At 36.6% G+C, this 25,829-nt stretch overlaps 1 non-coding gene across 1 annotated transcript; it reads right to left on the reverse strand.

Annotated features, from left to right (window-relative positions):
* Window positions 1-13,664: 13,664 nt before the first annotated feature.
* TRNAT-AGU (transfer RNA threonine (anticodon AGU)) lies at window positions 13,665-13,737 on the reverse strand. Its single transcript has one exon. It is a non-coding gene; the product is annotated as a tRNA-Thr (tRNA).
* Between the last annotated feature and the right edge of the window lie 12,092 nt (window positions 13,738-25,829).

A 25,829-nucleotide genomic window follows, 5' to 3' on the forward strand; every position in this document is an offset into this window, starting at 1 on the left:
TTGTGACGTTATTTGAGGTGGAGTGGGAGAATGATGCAGTGTCGCCAACTGTGGTAGCCATTCATATTATCTTACACGCCTAAAAAAACCTCATCTAACCTAACCTAACGTGCTTCACACCTATCGTAACATTCCTAACGTTTAGCACACCTATTGTAACATTCCTCACAGTTTCATTTCGTTTGCCGATATTGGCATCCCTGCTACGCTATACCCTGGCGTCTGCTGGAACTCAAGAATGATCTAGTGGAAGTGAAGTGAAACTGCTATTCTGTTATTTATATTTCCGAAGTTGTTTCTGTGTTAACTGCAAGAATTATTGTATCATTGTAGTGATAATTGCATTTATATTGTACAATAAAAATTGAAATGTGTCGTGGCTGAGATAAAAGTGTTGTAAATTGATTTCCAGCGCCGCAATCCCAGTGATAAACGTGCGAATATTCGTTAGAAGTCCGTTGAAAGTGGCTGTAGAGTAATAAAGATTGACCAATAATAATAATAATAATAATAATAATAATAATAATAATAATAATCTTTCTTATGTCCCGGCCACTAATAAATAAATAAAAATACCTTGAAAATGTCTTGGATTTAAAGTATTGAGTAGTAGATAATTGATGTGATCACTGGGAGAGCAGTTAGCCACCCAACCCGCCCTAAATACGTACCTTATATACGAAAATCGTCGTGCGTGAACGAAGAATACCGCCATATATCTTTACTGTAACATTGGGTTTCAGTGTTGCCAACATAGTAATAATATACACACCTAACCAAACCTAACCTAACCTTTCTCATAATACTACACACCTAATCAAACCTAACCTGTCACTTAATACTACACACCTGTAGTAACATTCCTCACATTTAGTATCATTTCGTTTTCATGTATTGCCGGCTCTGCCAATCGTGTCGTTTTCCATCTAGTGGAAGTGGATCGTACTAATACTAATTCGAAGAAGAAGCAATGGCGACTTTTATAAGAATTACATTTTATACGTTTCGTGTAAATGTGTTAATGTAGTAATAATTCTCTACATAATATTATTATTATGGTACAATAAGATTTGAAATGTGTTGTGGTTGTGAAAATTGGTTTATAGCGCCACATTGACAGTGATAAAAGTGTACAATATTCTTTCAGTGGCTAGAGGATGCTCTACATTGACCAATTATAATAATAATAATAATAATAATAATAATAATAATAATGTTTGTTTCTACGGAATGGGGATTATTTGGCGAGTCACCAGTTTAATTCGTCCAGAGCCGCCAATGATATATATATATATTTTTTTAAGTAGGTTAATTTACACTTTATCAACATCTCAGGTTATTTAGCGTCTGAATGAGATGAAGGTGATAATGCCGGTGAAATGAGTCCGGGGTCCAGCACCGAAAGTTACCCAGCATTTACTCATATTGGGTTGAGGGAAAACCCCAGAAAAAACCTCGACCAGGTAATTTGCCCCGACCGGGAATAGAACCCGGGCCACCTGGTTTCGCGGCGAGACGCGCTAACCGTTACTATACAGCTGTGGACTTGACAGTATATTATTATATTTTAGGAATGAGATTAATCTGTTGAACATAACATTTTTTTCAAAATTCAGTTGAATGTGCAGTGTTAAAGCGTTTTCCGTATGATTAAAAACTAGGCAACATTCTGTGAGTTTCAGCAATAAAGTAAAAGAGAGAGAACATGAAAAAGTTAATGAGTTATGAGGGAAACGCTTCATCACTGCACAGTAAGCTGTCACCATTTTGAATTTTGAAAAAATATGTATAATTAATTTTTTTAAATCATAAAAAACATTTTTCATATAGCAGGAGGGCAGTGTTTCACACATACCAATTTTCATTATTGTACAAGATACAGTAATGGAGGGAAAAAAATTTGAATATTTCCAAAAATTTTAGTGCTGTAAGCTGTACCTAACCCCTTAAAAAAGTCACTGACACGAGAAATAAAATGCTGAACAATTCTACAGGTTACAATTAGGGTACAAATACAGGTATATATTATACTGTACTTCGGGTCTCTGCACATACATCTTATGTCAAAATCATGCTTGAAGTATGGTATACCAGGGGCGGATGCAAGGGGGGATTAAGGGGATATATCCCCTCCCGAAATTTTGAGAAAAATACGAAACAAGAAACAAAAATAATATTGATTTTAATTTGTGAATGTACATAGGAATTAGAGAGTTTTCCACGTAAATTCTCTTTGCTAAAATGTTAAATTCCAAGAACTGCAGGAAGACAAACACAGAGTTCTTACTTCAAGACAGAGAGTCATGAACAGTATTTTAGGCTTGTAATTTTCCTTCTTTTCTTAGACTATTTCATTAGTCAGCTCAAGGACAGGTTTTTAAATCACAAGGGAATCGTAAAGTCCATACAAATTTTTCTGCCTAAAAACATAGTGCGAGCATCAGATGAAGATTTGGAAATTGCTGTTCAGGCTGTAGTAAATCAGTGGCCCAATGGTGTTGATGCATTACCAGAGTCTTTCTTCAATGAATTGAAGATGTGGAGAAGAAATTTCCTTGATCAGAAAAATATTCACCTAATACCTACTGTTTTTATATCATCTTTGAACAGGTGCAATGAAATTATTTTTCCCTGCACTCGCAAGGCGCTGAAACTTTTCTGCATGTTGCCTGTAACTACAGCAACACCAGAACGGTCGTTCTCAACATTGCGGTGTTTGAAGACTTACTTGAGGAGCACGATGGGAGCAGACAGATTAAATGTACTGGCCTTGATGTATATACATAAAAATGTAGATGTAAAATCTCATGAAGTACTGGATGAAATGTCTAAGAAGCCTCGTCGCCTTCTTCTGTAAATGTCATTCTGTTATTGTTTTTGTATTGCAGTCATTGTAAATGTTAAAATTAAAAAATTATGGTTTATTTAATAACGCTCGCAATTGCCGAGGTTATATCAGCGTCGCCGGTGTGCCAGAATTTTTTCCCTCAGGACTTCTTTTACATGCCAGTAAATCGACTCATATGAGGCCTGTCGCATTTAAACACACTTAAATGCCATCGAGCTGGGTTGGGGTAGAACCCGCAACTTCGAGCACAGAAGGTTATACCGGCTACGCTACTCAGGCCAACTTGTAAATGTGACTCAGAAACAAATTGTGAGTATATAAACTTATTTCTCATTACTCCATTTTTACTATCTCCTCTAATTCCTCCCCGAAAAAAAACTCTGCGTCCGCCCCTGTGGTATAGTATAGTATACTCTCAGGACTCAGGTGAATAAGGACGTTATAGCAGATAAGGAAACATAAATTTGGCCATTATGAAACAACGAATGTATCTGGGGGATTCATAGGTCATGTTACTGCGGGAAAATTGCCACCTCACAGATGACGTTGTAGATATCTCTGACATTCAACATGTTCAGTTTGCACCAGTTACTTCTTAGAGTTTGAGGATTTTCTAGATATTTTTTCTAAAAGGGGGAGGAGGAAATGTTTAATTCGAAACACTAAGAGTGTATATAGTTATTCATTGCAATTCCTTGCAACGTGATCGTTCAGTGTAAATTGCATAAAAACCAAAATATACAGAGCGGTGAGTTAATTCTAGAAACGTATGTCGGTGCAAGCGGTATCTTGTATAGATTAGTAAGAAGGACACTGACTTCGAGAAATGAGATTCTAAGTAATAGGCCTATATACGTAGATTTAGTTATTTTTTGCTCGGATAACGTAATATGAATTAAAACTAATTGGTTCAAACTCCTTCAACATTACTCTTTCCAGAATAAAGATACTTTTGTTTAACCTCATACACATGAGTCTCTCTCTTGAACTAAAATCGTGCGGGACATGAGAAACAGGATGTCGCAGGGCGCGGTCACATAAAGGGCGCATTCAGAAGTGGACAACACATAGGCTATACAAACACGTCTGTGTTGAGCACTCAGCCAGTCTCTATCGCATCCTTCAATCGCCTTTTGTTTATGTACAGTCCTTGCAATGATTTGGTGGAAATAACCTTGCTATATACATAGGCTATATTATATATTGTGTCAATTTAAAAGAGGACCGACCATAGACAGCTACAGTTGGAAATGGCAAAGATGTCCCTCCGTCCCAGTGCATTTCTCCACACGTTGCACTATTTCCTAGCAACCTTATGGAGCACTCCGATGTCTATACACTAGCAGTCTTACTAATAAACCGTGCATAATTTTTATACGGGACTTATGCAGAGTTGAGACAGAAAACGTTACTAATAAACCGTGAATAAGTTATGGATGTATAAACAGGCTGTAACTATACAATGGGAATTGCTTTGCAGTAGTTATATACACGAAACCCTTGTTTAAGCGTTGTATATAGAGGAAAAAATGGCCGCCCCTCTAACAGCTGTTCGTATCGACAGTCATTTTATGATGATGGTTGCCTTGTAACCATAGAAGAACAAACCAAAGAGCACAGAATAATTAGAATGATATTGCTGTAGCCGGTAATCTTTGACCAAAGTATAGTGTGGTAATCGATTAGAGCCAGTTGTACTATCGATACTTGACATGCCACACTAGAGCGCTCTACCGGATAGAGAACCTCAGATATTCTATTACCTTTCGTAACGAAGTAATGACGAAACTATGACGTAGCTGTGTAACAGTTATACTGTTATACATGACGTATGTAGTGATTATTAGTAAGGAATTTACACACGACATATAAACGAGCTACTCATTGTATAAGTATAAGACAGTTAAACATCTGTATATAGAATTTTTTATTAGTAAGACCGTAGATCAGTGGCCTTCAGCACTCTCGCTGAAATGGCTAAAGGGTATAAAGCCCTGGTTTCCAAGAGCCACGCATATTCCGTTAGGTAATGGAGGTACGGGATTTCGTTTCCACGCAAAGACATCTCTGATGGACATTACGTTATGATGGTTTCCAATACGCCACATTCAGTCTGCGCAAGATTGCGTCACGGTCCGCTTGAATAGCCGGCATCTGACTGCGGGATTGTTACTTTACTTTATTGGGTTATTTTACGACGCTGTGTCAACATCTGGGTTATTTAGCGTCTGAATGAAATGAAGGTGATAATGCCGGTGAAACGAGTCCGGGGTCCAACACCGAAAGTAACCCAGCATTTGCTAGTATTGGGTTGAAGGGAAAACCCCGGAAAAAACCTCAACCAGGTAACTTGCCCCGACCGGGATTCGAACCCGGGCCACCTGGTCAGACGCGCTGACCGTCGGGATTGTTACAAAAATGATGAACAGAACCAAGAACCGTCATGTAAAAAGCAGAAATATTCCAAAGAAAAAATATTCCTAGAAATTAAAAAAAGTCGTGAAGAAAGAAATGTTTTCATAAAAGAACTTCTTGGAAGTAGGATGAAAAGAGAAAATGATCCTATTGATTGTTTTCTAAACAGCATGGGTGAGACAATAAAGACATTTCCGCCGCATTTAATTGCTGAAACAAGACTAAAAATTTGTGAACTAGTCACACAGATGGAGCTACGCTCATTAAAAGAAAAAAAAATTATGAGTTTAGTAAGTGAGGAAAATATTAATTAATAATTGTTAATATGTTACACGATGTGTGTTAGTGATTATTCGTTATTTCCATTACCTTAGAGTTAGACACAACTTTTGTTGAGCGGATATGGGTTTGGCACTTGATTGCTTCTAGGAGTGGTTATGTTACCTTTTATAGATGCTAGAATTGTCATAAATAAATGCCCAGAAACTCTTAAAAAAAATCATAAATCAAGGAGTAAGGCAGGGCTGCCCATTGTTCCCTTCTATTATATATATTGACGGAGACGTTGGTGAATGGAAAGAAAAATTAAATGAGAATTTTAGACTGGAAAATTTAAAATTACATACGATACTATTTGCAGATGACCAGGTTATATTCGTTGGAACAGAAGATCACCTACAAAGAGCTTCCTTACAACTATATACAGTAAAACCTGTTCAAGACGGAAGTGACATGGTCCCGATTTTTTTCCGTTATGGACAGGTTTCCGTATTATTCAGATATGAAGTTAAAATGCAATATTTTATCATTTGTATAACTGAAAAACAAAATGGCATGCCGCAAACTGCAGAAGTACAAAACATTTCGTTTAACACTACTGACATTAAATCAGCTTTGTGTCGCTTATTCCAGTGGTGAATCATATTGAAGAAAAATCTCATTTTCTGTTTAATGTTATCGTAACTCACTCATTAAACACTATTAAATCATACTAAATTTAATATCTAACGCTATACTGTAATAGTGTACTGTATATCACTTCACATTATTTAATTTATTGGTCTAGGAGCCATCCATTAGAAGCCTTGAATTCTGACTCATCTATTTCTTTTTTGGCAGTTCAAGGGTTTGTTTTGCAGAATAGGTCCAGAAATTGGCACGGTCTTTGAAAAGGCATGAAAAACTCACTCTCACAACAGTTCATTTATTTCCACATAACCAGCGGTTTTCTGTTTCCTTTTTATGGCACCATTAATGTCCGCAAGCCACTCACTCATGAGACAGTCTTTATTTTTCACTCACTCATGAGATGGTCTTTATTTTTCACTCACTCATGAGACAGTCTTTATTTTTCACTCACTCATGAGATGGTCTTTATTTTTCACTCACTCATGAGACAGTCTTTATTTTTCACTCACTCATGAGATGGTCTTTATTTTTCACTCACTCATGAGATGGTCTTTATTTTTCACTCACTCATGAGATGGTCTTTATTTTTCAAAGTGTTACACCTGAATTTTCCACAACTGAAATTCCACCCTCGCACTCTCTAAATTTTGCAAAGAAAACTTGTTTTTATCGTAGTGACCTACATATTTAGTACATTTCTTGAAATTACACAGTGCTTCAAAATATAGTTTACATTATAATAGTGTATCCAAAATATTATTTCCGTTTTTAACAGTATCAGATAGTTTGTTTCCGCGTTGGACAGTTTCCGTTTTATTCAGGACAAATTATACATAATACATACAAATTTCGTCAGGACCAATAAATTGTTCCGAAATAGACAGGATTCCGGATTATTCAGGTTCCGATTTGAATAGGTTTCACTGTAATACTATGGCTACTTATAATCTACTTATTTAAAATACTAAGATAAAAGTAATGTCCTTTATAGGTAAGCAACCAATCAGATCGAAAATAATAATCAATAATGGAGCAATAGGGCAAGTTTCTCATTTTAACTATTTAGGTTGTGAAGTGTCATACAATAAAGATAATGATGTAATACAAAAACTATATAAATTTCAATACATGTGTATCACTGTAAGTAGAACACTGAAGAATAAGACAAGAGTTGATACACAGCTAAAATTTTATAAAACTATGGCTGTTCCAATGTTGATGTATGGATCTGAGAACTGGGCTCTAAATAGATCTGATGTTAGGAAAGTTGAAACAAGGGAAATGAAATTTCTAAGAAGAGTAGCAGGCCTTAGGCCTACCTTACGTGACTAAGTGAGCAACAATGTAATAAGACAAACATTAGGAATATATGATTTAAAAGAGAAAATATATACAAATAAAATTAATTGGTATAATCATATACAAAGACTGGACCATAATTCTATAACAAAAGAGGTTTTAAGTTATAATCCAAAAGGTTATCGTGACGTAGGACGTCCGGTAACCATATGGAGAGATTCTCTGAGTTGGAACAGGCCATGAGATAGCCTACCATGATGATGATGATGATGATGATGATGATGAAACTCTAAAATATTCCCCTAATTTTGTTTCGTTATCAATAAATGTTTCTTAATCAAGACATTGAAGGTGCCTTCTTCTTTCCTTTTTTTTAAATACACTCAGGGACAAAAGAAACCGGCCACTTTAATATTTGCTGGTATTTTGCAAAACATTATCTTCTCATACAATATTATGGTAGCCATCTGTTGTTATGGAGACGTGTATACATTGTTCATTGTTTTTTGTTTTATAAACAAGCCATTACAACCAAATATTCCAATTTTACTTTCGGAGTCTCAGCTATAACAATTTTGTCTCAACCATTTTGTGCTTCATTATCGTTATCATTCGTTATTTCTTTATTTTTACATTTTCTGAGTTTAAGTGGGGTTGTAACATTTGTCTTAAAACAAGATGCGACCTGAAGATGTGGCTCGAGCTGTAGCCCGTTACGATGATGGTCGCAGTGTACGTTACATTGCAAATGTTATGAATATGGCTAGAAGCACAACCCATGATGCCATAAAACGGTATAGAGAGACCCTAGAATATACCAGAAGACCAGGTTCGGGTCGTCCAAGAGCTACAAATCCAAGTGAAGACAGGTATATGGTGTTGAGAGTTCTTAGGGAGCGCAACCTGCCAGCTACTAGTGTAGCCCAGCAATTTGTTAACATGCATGGACGCCCAATTTCGGACAAAACAGTTAGAAGGAGGTTGAAAGCAAGTGGACTGATATCAAGTAGACCTGCAACTGGTCCCAGACTTCTCAGGATGTATCGAGTTGAAAGACTGCGTTTTGCAAATGATCATAGGGATTGGAGAAATGGACAGTGGAGCTGTGTTCTGTTCACCGATGAGTCCCGTTTCAATCTGTGCTCACCTGATGGACGTGAAAGAGTTTGGAGAAGGAGGGGAGAACGATTTTCACAGTGTTGCATTTCCGAAAATGTGCCGTATGGAGGTGGTGGAGTGATGGTTTGGGCAGGAGTGTGTACGGATGCTCGTAGAGAGTTGATTTTTGTTGAAAATGGAAGACTAGCAGCTGATAGGTATATAAATGAATGTTTGGCTGATCATGTTGTGCCATTTGGCCAATTTGTAGGCGATAATTTTGTTTTAATGCATGATAATGCACGGCCGCATATTACCCATGCTGTCGGAGATTATCTCCAAGAAGTGGGAATCCATGTTCTTCCATGACCAGCAAGGAGTCCAGACATGAACCCAATTGAACACGTGTGGGACATGCTGGGACGGCGTGTTAAGAATACACGACCAAGACCAGAATCGTTACAAGAGTTGAGGCGACCACTTGGCGAAGAATGGGAACTTATTCCTCAAGAAGACGTTGCTAACCAAATTGAGAGCATGGCAAGACGTATGGATGCAGTTATTCAAGCGAGATGGGGTAATACCCGTTACTAAAAAGAATTTTTAATGTTTAAGGCACCATAAAATGAAAAAACAGACGAAACGATGCCATAGTTATACGCCCTTTGTAATTTTTTGTAAATTTTCTCATCAGAGATTTTTTTTCAAATGTTGTCGTATAAGGTGCAAAATGAAACATTATTTTGTTTAAATGGGTTTCGTTTCATTTTCAAATAATTGGCAACAAAATACAAGCAAATATAGAAGTGTCCGGTTTTTTTTGTCCCTGAGTGTAGTTCATTAGGGCTGTCCCTAATTGCACTTATTATTAAAACTTGTTCCACATCTGCCTCATGTTCAAACAAACAAATAAGTGCAAAATCTATGTTGTCAGCCATCTCGATTTACAACGACGCAATGACACGGTGTTATAAAAACCAGTCCACGCCGTCATAAAAAAACAGACCGCGCTGTATACAGCAAGCGTGAACAGAATTTCACGCACGGTGCTCGGGATCCGTGGCTGTTGGAAACCACCGCTTAAGGCTGGTTCACAATAAACCGAGAATGAGAACCAGAATGAAAACCAGAAGCAGAGGACGTGAATGTGGAAATTTTTGATTCACAATAAACCGAGAACGTAGACGACTATGCATATCGATATGCTTGTCAATAACGATATATAAAGTCGATATTACGCATTCTGATGTTAGTTGTGTATAATTGACCAATGGCGTTCTCTCATGAGTACAAGGCAGCCAACATAAACACAGATTAACAACTTCGAAATTTCAACTCACAAACATTTCATTAGGTACGGTACCATAAATATGTCCATGCATCTTTATTATCAAAATCTATTTTAAGTCTACCATAACGTAAAATAATTAGAGAAGAAACATTTATAATAGAACAAAAATGAACACAGCAGTAGTTATTGAATTGAAGCATGAATATGTAGTGTGTAATGCAACCAATACAGTAATAAAATATGATTCACTTCCGATCGGTGTTCAAAGAGTCAGCTATTGAAAGCCACGTATTCTCCTTCATTTTCTCATCTTTACACGAGGCGCGCCGCTTATCGTAAACGTGAGGATTTTCCTCAACACTCAATATTAGAATCTCGTCAAATAAAACTTGCTCCATGATGCACAGCACAGAATAAAATAATGCATAGGTTATGTCACGGTCTTCTTGCTACAAAATATACGCCGACAAAATAGCTTTTAGATGGCAATAGAATGAATCTAGTGGGCTGTGATCGGAAACGTGAACGCCAAAGTTGAAACTTGGCCAACTCTCCGTTCCCGATCCCAGGCTCCGGCAAGCTTTTCTTTAATTGTGAATGCTCACATTTAAATGTATATATTTTAACAATTTTACCGTTTTCGTTTTCGTTCCAATTCTCGTTTCCGGTTTATTGTAAACCATCCTTTACGCGGACCCGTCCCGTGTGCCCCGTCGTGCAGCAGGAAGAGGTAGAGAGCATACCCGCTAGTAGCTACGAATGCACCATAGTGCAGTGTATTCTCCGCGGGTAAGAGACGCTAGCCCCAGGGTGCTCTGTGCTGATGACCGCAGCACTAAATGTTCATCTTCATCTCTTTCAAGATGTGTGAGTTCTTTCTGTGCACAATTTGTTTTAAGTGTCCCCACAAAAATTAATCTGGACTGGTGACGTCTGGACACCACAGTCCTGCAGATATATGATTCTTTCGCCAAAAAATACCCTCAGTGTTGTAATGGTTGCCGTATGACATAGCACCATCTTGCTATATTCAGAGGTCACCTCCATCGAGTAAGGCATTAACTCCTCTACATCTTGGTTGATCTCAGGAATCAAGGTTGTTTCAAAGAACAGGGTTGAATTATTCGTTGTCCTGATATGGCACTCCAGACGCCAATTTTCAGAGAATGGGGAGGAGACTCGACCGAATGGTAAAACTACACTTACAATACTCAGAGGCAAACAATACGACCATGTTATACTGCATGATCCTCGCTAAGTGTTGCTTAGATAATGACGTATAAATATGACATGACAGTACATTAGACTCGCTAATCCGGCCTCTCAATTATTAGGCCTCCTTCTAGTGTACTTCATGTCACTTCTACTATAATAGTCTTCTGGGAAATTTGCACCAGTGCCATGTTTATGGTTTATTGTTAGTAAAATAACATGTACAAAAATACAGTCTTAATTCTTCCCTGAAGGAGTAAAATCTCGTGGTCAGGGAGTTTTCTAAACACGTACTTAACACAAACAAAGATAATTATTTGACACAAAGTGGGTCAAGGAAAAAAGAATTATAGGAATAAATTAACATTAAAAACTACAATTTCAATTTTAACAATTTAACTTATACAAATACATATACATATTAAATCAATACATATACTTTAAAAATTAAATTCCTAACGCCTTTTTTTTTAATTTCTGATACTAAAATTTTCCAAATTTGGGTATTTTTCAATTATTTTATTATATAACCTTGGACCAAAATAGGTACCATGGCTAAGAGCTGTGCTTGTGAAACACTTTGGTTCCTCTAGTATAAAATCGGATCTTTTAGTTCCATATTTATGATGATACAATTTGAATTTATTGCGAATTTATGTTGTATGAAGTTCAATAAGCCAATATAATATATTTGTTTAATTTTCAAAACATGTGTTATACTATAGCCTATTACATATATACGTATATACTTATGTATACATGTGTCATCCACGTGTAGAACGTTCTAGTTTCGATTTAGAAGTGCAAGTGGAGTGGTTGTGGCAGCTCATAACATTGAATTTATTGACATTTTTAAATACTCTTAGTAATCTGGCACTCCTTTACGCAAAAAATCGGTCGGATAAGCAAGTGTACTGTATATAATTAATATTGTACTATTACAAACAAAATATACACATGGTTATGTCATTTTATGTACTCTTCTATGTTCTATCTTCTTTTAAATTGAACGTATTGTATACTGTAAACGAACAGGTGATTCTGTGACTTCTAGGATGACAGAGATGAGCAATGTGAACAGTTTTTATACAGGAACCCATGTCTGAAAATCTTTTTTGGTAGTTATTTATATGTGTGGTAATGTAGTTAGAGTAGATAGCATCAAGGCCACCTTTCGTAAGTTTGATTCGTAAGTGAATTCTTATAAACATGGTATGGTCTAGTTAGCAGTATGATATTTTGGTTGTTAAAGCCTTGCACCTTTTCTTCCAATTTCATTTCATCTTTGATAAATGTGTCGATACCAACTTAGAGCTCTTGTCTCTATCCAAATCTTACAGACTCCTTCATGTCCATTTCTACCCGAATATAATCATAATCCGTCTAAAGAAATCCATTTCAACGGGATTGCACTTATGCTTCTTACGTCAAACATTTTCATCAACAATAATTGTGAAGAGAGTTCTTTTTCTGTTTCTGAATAATTTACGCCATTAATGGGTTTATGATTTGTTACCTAAGCCTGTCACAGTCTTCTACATGCGTCAGAATCACAATACATACACACATAATGTTCTGCAAAATTGCAGGTCATTCACTGCAAACCCAGCATTTTCCAGTTTTCCTGTTTTCTGCCTTTCTCTTAGTTTCCGCATATGATCCATATATCTTAATGTCGTCTATCATCTGAGCTCTTTTTCTGCCCCAAACTCTTCTCCCGTTCATCATTCCTTCCAGTGCATCCTTCAGTAGTCAGTTTCTTCCCAGCCAGTGATTCAACCAATTCCTTTTTATCTTCCTGATCAGTTTCAGCGTCATTCTTTCTTCACCCACTCTTTACAACACAGCTTCGTTTGTTATTCCGTCTGTCCATTTCACACGCTTGATTCTTCTCCATATTCACATTCCAAACGCTTCTAGTCGCTTCTCTTCACTTCGTGTTTCTGCCCCATACAATGTTACACTCCGCACAAAATACTGGACTAGTCTCATTCTTAGTTCTTTTTCCAGAGGTCCGCAGATGCTCCTTTTCCTATTAAAAGCTTCTTTGCCATTGCTATCCTCTTGCCATTTTCAACCGGTGTGCCGCGAATGATCCACTGGTATGCCGCGAGAAAGTGAAAATCGTACACATTATCGTAGCAAAAATTGGAAAAGGAAAATTAAAAAGAGTGGTAAAAAAGTGAGCCCACAAAAGTCGACTTTCAGCAAGCGCAGCACAAGTCAAATTCAGTAAATACAGTGTAGGTGTGCGAGAGCAGAGAAGACACACAGCCAAGGTTGCCAGGTCGTGAAGTTAAACTAGCATATGAACCTTGAAAATTATCATATTTCACTTGTTTTTATGAAAAAAATTGTACATTAAATACCTTGGGAAAACATGCAATAATATTGTATGTTTTGATATTTCCTAAATAGAAAATTAAGAAAACATGCATAATACCATAATTATCACACTCATATTGCATTATAATAATTTTCTAGCATTTAATTTTACATTTCTGTAAAAAACGTCAAATAAAAAGCAAAAAGTGTGTTAATTCTATTTGTGAATAGCTAATATGTATTTTAATACTTTAGAAGAAAAATTCGCTCCGGCGCCGGGGATCGAACCCGGGTTCTTGGTTCTACTTGCCAAGCGCTCTGACCACTGAGCTACGCCGAATTCAATCCACAGCACCGGATGAACTTTCCTCCTAAAATATTAAGTGTCAATATTACAGATAAATTCTGTAGGACAAATTAATATATCTACAATATTCTCTCAGCTAGCAGTGCATAATAACTGCGGATTCCTGGCCAAGTCACTCAGCTTAGTGGGCTTCTAGTATAATGGCAGTTAACATTGGATACACGTCAACACATATATGCCTAATTTGGAGTCAGGCCACAAAGGGAAACATCGAAGGAGGAAAGTTCGATCCGGTGTTGTGGATTGAATTCGGCGTGGCTGAGTGGTCAGAGCGCTTGATACGTAGAACCAAGGACCCGGGTTCGATCCCCGGCGCCGGAGCGAATTTTTCTCCTAAAATATTAAGTGTCAATATTACAGATAAATTCTGTAGGACAAATTAATATATCTACAATATAATATGTATTTTGTTTCTCATCTCAACCTTTCTTGCTCCATGCGCCCTCTCACAGTTCATTATAGGTACCATCATCCCCCTCCCATGTTAACTAAAATAATTAATATATAGGGGAGAGTCGGGTAGTATCGGACATCGGGTAATATCGGACAGTGCGTTTCTTTCGTCTACCACCATATGGTAGTACCTGAATGACATGGTTACGTTTCTCTATGCGACATCACAGAAACGTAACCATGTCAATCAGATACGATCATCGTGTGGTAGATGAAAGAAACTCACTGTCCGATATTACCCGATGTCCGATACTACCGACTCTCCTCTAATTGAAAATATTTTATTTTGTGTAATAATACAGTGCGATCGAAAAGTCCCTCCGCAGCTCCATTAGTTATAGTAATCGTGTAGACAGCAGGCACGTAATCTTGTAGAAAGTTGACACATCCCATTAATTCCGGTTTGACAACCTCACATCCCCAGTCAATCATATGCTTAGCTGCCAGTGCTGCCACTTGAATTCTCTGCCTAGTGGATTCTCGGCTACACCGTGGCTACAGAAGCACTGCGGAGAAACTTCTCGCTCGCACTGTACATATACATTTATCTCATTTATTTGTATTTTATAGTCTTTACCTCCTCTTAAAACCCTCAAAATTCCCCCTGACTGGGAACCACAGCTTTAGATTATATGAGTTTGCCGCGGGATTTTAAATTAAATGTTGAAAAAGGTTGAAAAGCGCTACTCTACTACAGTGATGGAAATTTTGTCAGGATTTTGTCTTATTGCCCTTGAAGGAAACTTCAACCTTGCACACTAGACATACGCGTGGAGTTATTTTGTGTGTCTTCACTGAGACAACATAGATCGTGCCATTGCCGTGCGCTACGCAGGATTCAGACCCTTTATCATGCCTTCACGCAGAATTAAAGTTGAGCCCTTACAATGCGTATTATCGCCGCGCTCTGCAAGAAATAATTGTTCCGTCGAGCGCTCTTCCTCACTCCTCAAAAGACTCGAGAATTATTTACGATTATCCATGTCACAAGATCGAGTCAACACCTTGCCGTCCTCTCCATGAATTCTGGGATTACACAGCAACTAGAGTATGAAGATGCGATCGACGAATTCGCAACAAAGGAAGCACGTCATTGCCTGACTTGACTTTGCTGAGTTCAATATCCATGTAATTATTATTATTATTATTATTATTATTATTATTATTATTATTATTATTATTCAGTTACGATATTGTTAAGGTTGGTTACTTGATGGTACATTCATATCGAAATAAGGGGCGGAAATATTTTTCTCTGCCTAGATGCGCCAAGTAGCTAGATTCGCCCCTGGGCCTAATGCCCTCCCATTTAATTATTGTCCTTTCCGAAGTTGCGTAGACAATTGGAGTCTAAAATATCTGTAATTCGTTTAAAACTTTAGAAGGATTTATTAAACGGAGAAAAAATTCACAGTTTCCCTACTGTCAACAATATGTTATAATAGTAATATACGTTACAAGAGCGGTATGTTGACGTTTTCATGGTCGAGGAAAAGATTGAAAAAGCGAAACGTAGCTGAGCTTTTTTAATTTCCGAGAACATGAAAACAAACATACCGCTCGTGTATCGTACATTATTTTGTGCGAGGATCGTTTATTACTTACCTGAAAGACGAATTTCTAATTAGTTGCAATGAAATCTCCATGTTGGTTTCTGTTTAATGACGGCAACTTCGGAACACCAATATATCTTTCTTCAACATTGTTGCTATAAAATGTTTTCTGTGTTTACTATACTCCAGCAGGCCGTGATATACGTCTGTCTTTTTTTCCCCCAGTCTATAAATGCGAACTTAAAACAAACGGTAAGGTTATGTAATGATTTATTTTTCATTTTAATATTTTAACAATATTATTTATATAACATATTGCAGTAATAACATCGGCACCTGGAATCTTGTTGATTTTTTCACGGCTTCCTTAATGTTACTTGTATCAGGAATACAATAGCTTTCTTGGAGTAGTAGACTTTACTTAATTTTTGCAAATATTTAAAAACAATAATTAACATTTCAATTTAGGTGAAATTGCAGCGGTAAGTTTCCAATTTATAATTATTACTATGTTAAACGTCTCTAAAAATAATATGTTAAAAGCCTAAAGCAGTAAAATGAATGTCGCGCTTAAGCGGTAAGAAGAGGGAAATTGTTATGTGTGTTACGTTGGGAATACTGAATGTGGTATTTCACACTTACCGCGTATTGGTTCTGTGCGGAAAACAAGCAAATACGCACGATCTCGCACAAAATGTTTGTCGAATGCGTATCATCCAGCTTACGAAAGGGCACTTTTCAATTCAACAATTTATTTTGTCTGCAGAAGGTTGGAATTTTTTGGCAGAGGGGAAGAAAAGTAATTGTGTTCTGAAGTTTATCCCTTAAATGTATCACTGGTGTGTTAAAGTTAATGCCGGTACCTTCTATTTCATTAAAATGATTGTTGATCCATGCTGAATTCTATTGTATTACATAAAACTTCCACTCACATTTAGTCGAAGCCTACAAATGGTCTACGTACTTGTGTTTGAGAAGCTTCGTTATTCGTTAGAGAAGTAATTGCACCTAGAAGTTGTAATCTGGGTGCCGAGCGGACGTCATTTCCCTAATGCGTGGTGACACCTTCCAAACAAAGAAGCTACACAGAGATGCGAACTGAGTGCAGATCGATACGTTCGCACTTTGAGAATACAGTGGGCTTCAGTTACTTCGCTTCCTTCGTGTCTGTCATCTTACTCCTGCTAACTAGCTCCCAAATTAACCTCACCTTTAGGTCTGACCTCAATTTGCTTCCTAATATTCAATCATGGATATATTTATACACACAAAATTAATAATGTACGTAACAGTCAATCTAAAACGAATTCAGATGCATTTCATGAAACATGTTACTATATTTATATTCAGTAAGAACATCCTTTCTGTACAAGTCCTATTTTGTTTTAAACAGTTGCCTTATTCTATTCTGGCCACATGAGCACATGACTACCTATTTATGAATCAATTTCTGATGGGTTGATTCAAAATTCTCACAGCAGTGAGGATGAAATCGACTAAATAAGTCATTCTTAAGTCTGAGGCTGACGATTATGTTAATGAATAGCTATTATTATTGTTATCAATTGAGCATCATTTACGAGAATTTTTATATTATATATATAAAATTGTTGTAGGCAACAAGATGGTGTAACAAGTCAAATATTTTAACTATCTACGCCATCGAATTTCTTTTGAAAAGGAAGTAGATCTAGATGAAAAATTAAATAATTTCCGATACCGAGTATATACGTGTGGAACAATTCATAGACTTTTACCAAACAAAACTCGAAAAGACACAAGGTGAAATTTTATAACACAGTAGCTGTACCAGTGTTAATGTATGGAAACGAAGCCAGAGCTGTAACTAAGGAAAATAAATTAAAAATGCTGGCAGCAAAGATGAAGTTCCTCAGAAGCACTGCAGAATATACCCTTATGGACAAGAAAAAAAAATAGATATAATAAAAGAGATTAGGATTGAACCACTACTTGAGAAACTGAGAGGAAATAAAAAATGGTGTTAACACCTAGAAAAATGCAGAATAGCAGACTCCTGGCTCAAGCAACGAGATATAGACCACAACGAAAGCGAGACATAGGGAGACCAAGGACGAAATGGGCATAGGAACGGGTTGAACCTCATCCTTCAAGTGAAAAACAAGAATATATATACATTCGAATTCTAAACGAGGTAGTAGAGCAAGTGGATAGCTTCAAATACTTGGGATGTACTATAAGCAGTACCATGAGCTGCTTTCAAAAAGTCAAAAAGAGAATACCAATGACAAAGGAAACTTTTAATAGAAAAAGGAGCATCTTCTGCGGACCCCTGGTGAAGGAACTAAGGAAGAGATAAGTAAAATGCTTTGTGCGGAGTGTGACATTGTATGGGGCAGAAATGTGGACATTACACGAAGTGCAGAGAAGCGAATAGAAGCATTTGAAATGTTGCTATGGAGAAGGATGGACCATGTGAAATGGACAGAGAGACTAAGAAATGAAGCTGTGTTGGAAAGAGTAGGTGAAGAAAGAATAATGCTGAAACTGATCAGGAAAAGAAAAGAAATTGGCAGGGTCACTGGATGAGAAGAAACTGCCTTCTGAAGGATGCACTGGAAGGAATGGTGAACAAGAGAAGAGTTCGGGGCAGAAGAATATATCAGATGATAGACGACATTAAGATACAGGGATCATATGCGGAGACTACGAGGAAGGCAGAAAATAGGAAAAACTGCAGAATGCTGGGTTTGCAGTGAAAGATCTGCCCTTGGGCAGATCACTATGAATGAATACTGTATATATTCGTTACTTAAGAGTTCAACAGTGAAAGTTTATGAGCTGAGACCTCACGATTAATGGATGTGATGTTCATTTTGCAACTACTGATTTTCGTGTAAAATTGGAATAAAAGGTAATCCTACATATCCCGAAAATTACATAGGCATGCATACATGCATATATGCATACATACATGCATACACACATACTGTACATACATACATACATAGTGTTCTGCACAATGGCAGATCTTTTACTGCAAACCCAGCATTCTCCAACCTTTCCTATTTTCTGCTTTCGTCTTAGTCTCCGCATACGATCCATAATTATAACTACATGTCGTCTATCTTCCGATATCTTTTTCTCACCCGAACTCTTCTACCGGTCACCATTTCTTCCAGATGGATACCTATAATGAAATAATAGTATAATTGGAGACTTCACTGCACCTGGAAAAAACTGGTCAACTGGTGAGTGTACAGGAGACGTTACAGTTTTAGACACAAAAATGACCGATCTCCTGTAGCGTGAATTTGTTGATGTCCAACTTCGAGCAGCACCTGGTTCACACGACAAGGGAAAGAATATTTATTTTCTACATAATTTACCTAATGAATATATGTATTTGTTATAAATTAGTTACAACACTTGGATCTGTAAACGGACAGAAAAGGCAGATCGGAATCGTGCATAAGAAATTCGTTCACGTGTAAACTATAGTTCTCACGGAATCAGCCGAGGTCTTCCGAAGGGGAATTTAAATGGCAGCCGGTTTCTTCAGCGAATAGGGATTATAAAGAATGGACACTTCGCGTCGGTACCTTTGATGTAGCCGGACCGATTTCAATGACCTTCAAGCGAGCTAGAGCGTCAGATTCAGGTTTCTCCCTAGAGTTGGCGCTGACATCACACCAGCTAGCAGTCGACACAGCGGAAATATAACACATAATTAATACATCTAGGTACATTATGTACTCAAATAAAATAAATTGGATCCATAAAATAAAAAATCCTTCATTAACTATAATATCTAGACTCTAGAGTTCCTTTATAATGAGAGTTGAGATGTTGACCCCAACAACAATTAAAATATGTAATGATTTGATAGCGCTGAAAATGGAAAAACAAAACTCTTACGAGAAGTAAAACCATATACCTATATTATATTATTATACAAATATTAAACGAATTCGATACTTAATTTTATAATGTATTATATTATTTTACAATATAATTTATGATATCTGAAATATAAAATATTATTATTACAACTAGTTTGTCACTGAGAAATAAGGAAAAGCTGTTAACTTGAATTTATTTGAAGCAAAGCGTTACTGGATTATGCAATGAGGTAGGCGATGTTTGGATCCTGTGTTTCAACTCTATTATCTTAGCGTATGCTCGATTACACTACCTCTAGCGCTTGAAAGTGGAACTAGCCGCTGACGCACGGAGAAACAAAACACAGGAAAATTCGCTCAGTGTCCATTCTTTATAATCCCTATTCGCTGGTTTCTTTGTCTATGATGATGTATATTTGTTCTCAAGATTGATAGTTTTTTTTTCAGAGGTGAATCCTGTAAAAAGAAACAGTCTACAAGATATGCACCTGCCAATACGAATGGTATAAAACAAAGTTATTGGTTTGATCTATAGAGTTGTCTAGCCTTTCTACTTGTTAACGACAATAATACAGTATGTATCACACCTTACATTATCGTAGACGTCTTTGGTAATCTAATAGTCACAATTGAGGACCGATTTGCAAAACTTGCTAACTGAAAAAACTAAATTTTACAAGAGAGACAAAACACTATAGTAACCAAGTTTTGCTGTAACTCTCACCTATGGCAGAAAGCAAGTTTTGAAAAAACGATCACTCTTCGACACACTACAATGAAGGGAAATAACCCAATTTTACTAAGACGCTTTGAACATCATGTAGAAACTTGCCTTATGTTAACGAATCCAGTTAGCAAGTTTTCCAAAAACGGTCCTCAATTTAAACATCTCAGCTTCTATTGTGAAACTTGTGCAATAAAACCTGCCAATGGTCGAAACATGATAAAAAGGTCGAAACAGAATGTTCCATATGTGTAGTTGATGAAAAGTAAAGAATCAGAAACAGCCGGATGAAACACGTGTGCTCCAAAAACTAAGTACTACGTATATTTCAGGTTTTATTTTATGTTTGGAAGCCACTTAATGTATGTGCTTTACAGTTCTTATTGACAGATATTTTTGTGCGAGATCGTGCGTATTTGCTTGGTTTTCCCTCTTCTTACCGCTTAAGTGACATATTCATTTTACTGCTTTAGGCTTTTAACATATTATTTTTAGAGACGTTCAATATAGTAATAATTATATATTAGAAACTTACCACTGCAATTTAAACTAAATTGCACTGTTAATTATTGTTTTTAAATATTTGCAAAAATTAAGTAAACTCTACAACTCCACTAAAGTTACTGCATTTCGTGATGCTTGTAACATTAAGGAAGCCGTTTGTTTTAAGTTCGCATTTATAGACTGGGGGGAAAAATACAGACGTATATCACGGCCTGCTGGAGTATAGTGAACACAGAAAACATTTTAAAGCAACAATGTTGAAGATAGATATTTTTGTTTTCCAAAATTGCCGTCATTGAACAGAAACCAAGATGGAGATTTCATTGCAACTAATTAGAAATTCCTCTTTCAGGTATGTAATAAACGATCTTCGCACAAAATAATGTACGATACACGAGCGGTATGTTTTCTTCCAATTCTCGGAAATTAAAAAAGCTCAACTACGTTTCGCTTTTTCAAACTTTTTCTCGAACATGAAAACTTCAACATACCGCTCTTGTAACGCATATTACTATTGTGTGATATAAGTTTTTTTTCCCCCACATTTGCTGGCTGTGTGAAGCGTTTTAAGAGGATTTCCAACTGATGATTTTGAAAGGTTACCATTCTGCATTCCGGTCAATATATAGGGCAATTACAAAATTAATTATTCATTAGGATTTAAGCGGCTGCATAAAGGAAAATATAACACGTAGAATAATGTATGGTACATGAAAATAAAAAGAAATTGTACAAAGTTTCGGACACATCTTCACAAGTGTTCGTTACACAACATACATCGCTGCAATGTTGAAGTTCGTCGCATACGAGCAATAGCATATCCCTGGTAATGATTGTAAATGCATCTCTAATGCGATCCTTGAGCTCAACTAAAGTTGCTGGCAGTGGTGACATGTACACTATGTCTTTTACACTCCAGAGAAAAAAATCGCATACCGTTAGGTCGGGGAATCTAGGAGGCCACTGTAACAACACTAAGTCATCTTTAACGAATCGCCCAATCCAATCAGTACCCAACATGCGTATTATGGTGATTAACTTTGCCACTCAAGTGAAATGTGGCCTCGTTACTAAACACTAGAACATGGATAAATGTACAGGAACATCATTTTATTTTTACTAACATTTTTAATATTAACCTGTCTATACCTTTAGAGAACCGGAAACACCGCTTGCTCCCCCCTCCAAGACTGGAGTTCGATGATACTGGCGTAAAACACAAATCACTCTACTAGGTATAGGATGGAAGAAAAGTAGTTCATCCATTTACGTAAACTAGGAAATATCGCGATTTTGAGTGTGATAATTTTCATTAGGTTTTTCTTTAATCATAGTACAGTACTGTATTAAGAATAAGTGTTTTTACTCACGAAGTGAGTTATCCGTGCGAACGTATTCATTATGCAGTGTATATTATACTGTCTACAGCACATTAGCGTACAATATAGAGAAAGAAGTTAAATTGAAAAATAATCATAATATGAATATTTAAACACAATTTTTAAAATGGTGGCCGTTCATTTCGATACAGGCTTCAGTTCTTTTGTGCATATTATCGCACTATAGACCAATGCATCTAATTCCAATTGCCAGTTTCGTCCTTCGTACTAGTAACTCATGTTGAAATAATTCTGTACCTACTCTACGTACTGTGAATTCAATCTTCACTTCTGCCCGACCCGAAAATACAAAATTACTCAGACATGCTATCTACTGTCCGTCCAAGTGGTTATGCCGCAGGATTGTAGAAAGGGAGGAAATCACGTGACAGTTAATTACTTAACGAGGCCCTTTTATTTAAGTTAAATTAAACAGCTGTATAATATTACGTAAACGTCCAATTCCTAAGAGAAATTAATGTTTTCAGAAAAGAGCTAAGACAGCCCAGCTTTTACAGAGGGGCGAGCAGAAGCAGGTGGGGGAAATCGGGATGCGACGTAGGCAAACGGACAGTACCTGTGCGAAAATATGATTCAATATTGAAAGCTCTTTCGTCACTGGAAAACGCGAACATATTTCTGGAACGTACTATACCCAGTAACTCAGTACTGCTTACTATCTGCGGTCTTGGTTCTGTTTGGAGTTGGAAACTCCTTAGTAGAAGGGGTGGGAGTGAAGTACATTAAAAAACTCAGGTACAATAAAAATTGAAGTAAAAATAAAATGATGTCCCTGTATAATAGGATGCGAAACTGCGGTCAGCACCATCTGGCGGCAGGGGGCTGAAATAAGATGATCAGCGCCCAACGTCGTAGGTGCTGAACATTACAACTAAGTGTTGAGTACATTACCCAGAGTTCTCTAGTTATCCATTCGAGATATTGCTCGAGGAGACAAGATGGCAGACACAAACTTGTTAATAAGTGAACATAAAGTGATACTACGTGTGTATAAACAGTGGTCAAACAGTGATGTTTATGGACGTTGTAAAAATAGTTTTGTTGAATGTATTGTAAAGTAATAGTAATATAATAAATTGAACTATTTAAGTAGTTCTTGCAGGCTTTTCCATTGCGCTGGTCAGTAAATACCCAAAGAATACAATCCCAAATATCTATTCTTTTGCTTTATTTTTTGTCTCTGTCTGGTTATATTTTAATTGGGTAGTGTAAAATAGATCATCTCTTTCATCTTCCTGTTGGCTCCGGTAAGAATTTTCAGTAGAAGATGCTGTGAGGAATAAAAATGTAAATGTTTTATTTTAATGTGGGTTAGTTTTGAATATCGGTGAGGGTGGGAGGGAATACTTTCTGCACAGTTTAACATTTTCGTCACCAGGTGCGCTGCTAAATCCATGGAGTAATTAGTTACTCTTTTCGCTACTTGGTGCGCTGCTAGATGTAATAACGCCCCTCCGCCCAACAGGTGGCAGCAATATCAATTTCTACTACAGCGCCTCTAGTATGTGTTACGGGAAACTCAATAAGTTTCGCATCCTATTATATATTCATCCATGACTAGATGGTCCTCAAAACCATAAACATGGAGTTACAAAATTCATATCGTTTGACGAAGTCTTCAAGTTTTAGCTTTTGCAGTAGCTCTATACGGTAGAGTTTCATTCGCAATCGGGTTCGTAAATGGAATATGAAATTCTCGACTGGCGCGATATGTTGATTTATGAAAGCTGCGAATGAAACTCGTCCTCACTCGCTCCACTGTTTCATAAGAAACGCTTGGGCATCCACTGCTTTTACTTTTACTCACACGACCAGGCCTTAAATTGATAACAAGCTAGAAATTCCACTTCACACATCATCTCTGTATTCCTCATCTTTCACTGTTGCTACCTCTCGTCACTGGAACTCTCTGCCGCCTGAAGTCAAGGGCTGCCGAACATTGAAATCTTTCAAATCCAAGTTAGAAAATTATCTTATGACGAGTTGCCAAACTAACTTACTATTATGAAAAGTGTTGTATTGCATGTTTCCACGTATTCACATTTTTTTTATCTTCTAGTGATATTCAACTTATTTTATATTTTTGTTTTCATATTTTCCGATAATGGTATATCTATAATGTGATAAGTTGAGCTATATATAATCATATTTTTCCTTACTGTGTGTACCTAAAATATTGTATTCATTGTATGCTTTGTACTGCACTATTTTATTACTATTACTATTATTATTATTATTATTATTACTATTCTTATTTTTTATCATTATTATTATTATTATTATCAATAATTGTCTTGTTTTTATACGGTACTTTGTATGTCGCATTTATTTAGACCTGCTGTTCACATTTTATTATGCTTTTTCCTTTCTTTCTGTATGTTATATATTATGTCTGATTTCTACTTACCTGTTGTTTACATTTTATTATTATTATCTTATTCAGTTTTGTGTTTAAAATTGTAGTGTACTTTGTAAATTTGTAGTGTTTTTTGTAACGCAGTTTTACTCCTGGTTGAGTGTTAGAGAAGGCTGTATAGCCTTAACTCTACCAGGTTAAATAAATCATTATTATTATTATTATTATTATTATTATTATTATTATTACTATCATTAAATTGACGATACCATCGCAGCATGCTTTGGTGTCCTGGCGATGGAGTTCCAGGGTATTGTCTCCGGAACGCACGCTGTACGGTAACAAAGGAAAATGACTTCTCATATTTCAAAACTGCGAACTCTTTCTGCTGCATAGACACCATTTTGAAAACTACGCTTATGCTGCCGTCTGTCTACACGCGCTAGAGCTACAACAATGGAAAAGTAAACTTTCAGAGTTTTTCTTTCTATTCATAATTAGCACCAACATATTTCATCATTGTTTTCGCAAATACAGGGCTCCTACAAAATATCATTTCGGTTTTGATTAATGTACTTTACGTTCTATGAATCTGAGGTGCATGAAAATAGCACCAGTGGAAAGAGAAACTCGAAAATTTTTGTGGCAACATTGTTTTCCTAGTTGGTAACTCTGCCTCATAATAGCTCTTATTCACAAATTTGTTCATTGTTGAGGACAGAAAAGCTTGATTTTCATGTGAACCAGTCGGTTATTAATGTGCAACGGCATTACGGAACAAAGTTTGGTGTAGATCCATCTAAGTGACCTTAAAAGCCGTAAATGGTACACTGATTTTAAGGAAAGATTCTTTGCAAGAGATTGCGATTTCATCCGTACCGACTACATTTGCTGGAAGCCCTAAAACCAGAGGTCAAAGTGCTACGAAGGAATTTCTGCATACATATGCAGACTTTAATTGAAAACGACGATGAAATTATTTGTTCTGTGGTGTTTTCTGACGAAATCACTTTTCATCTATCTGGTAAGGTGAACAGACATAACCTCAGAATCCGGGGGTCGGAAAATTCGCGTACCTACGTGGAACTTGACTATAGACTTGATGTGTGTCGTGTTATCAAGGGGGGACACATTGAATATTTTTAAGGTAAGGAATTAAATTTTTTAGTTTCTCTTTCATTGGTAGTATTTTAA

Source organism: Periplaneta americana, chromosome 8 (genome assembly GCF_040183065.1).
Source record: "Periplaneta americana isolate PAMFEO1 chromosome 8, P.americana_PAMFEO1_priV1, whole genome shotgun sequence".
NCBI classification, from domain to species: Eukaryota; Metazoa; Arthropoda; class Insecta; order Blattodea; family Blattidae; genus Periplaneta; species Periplaneta americana.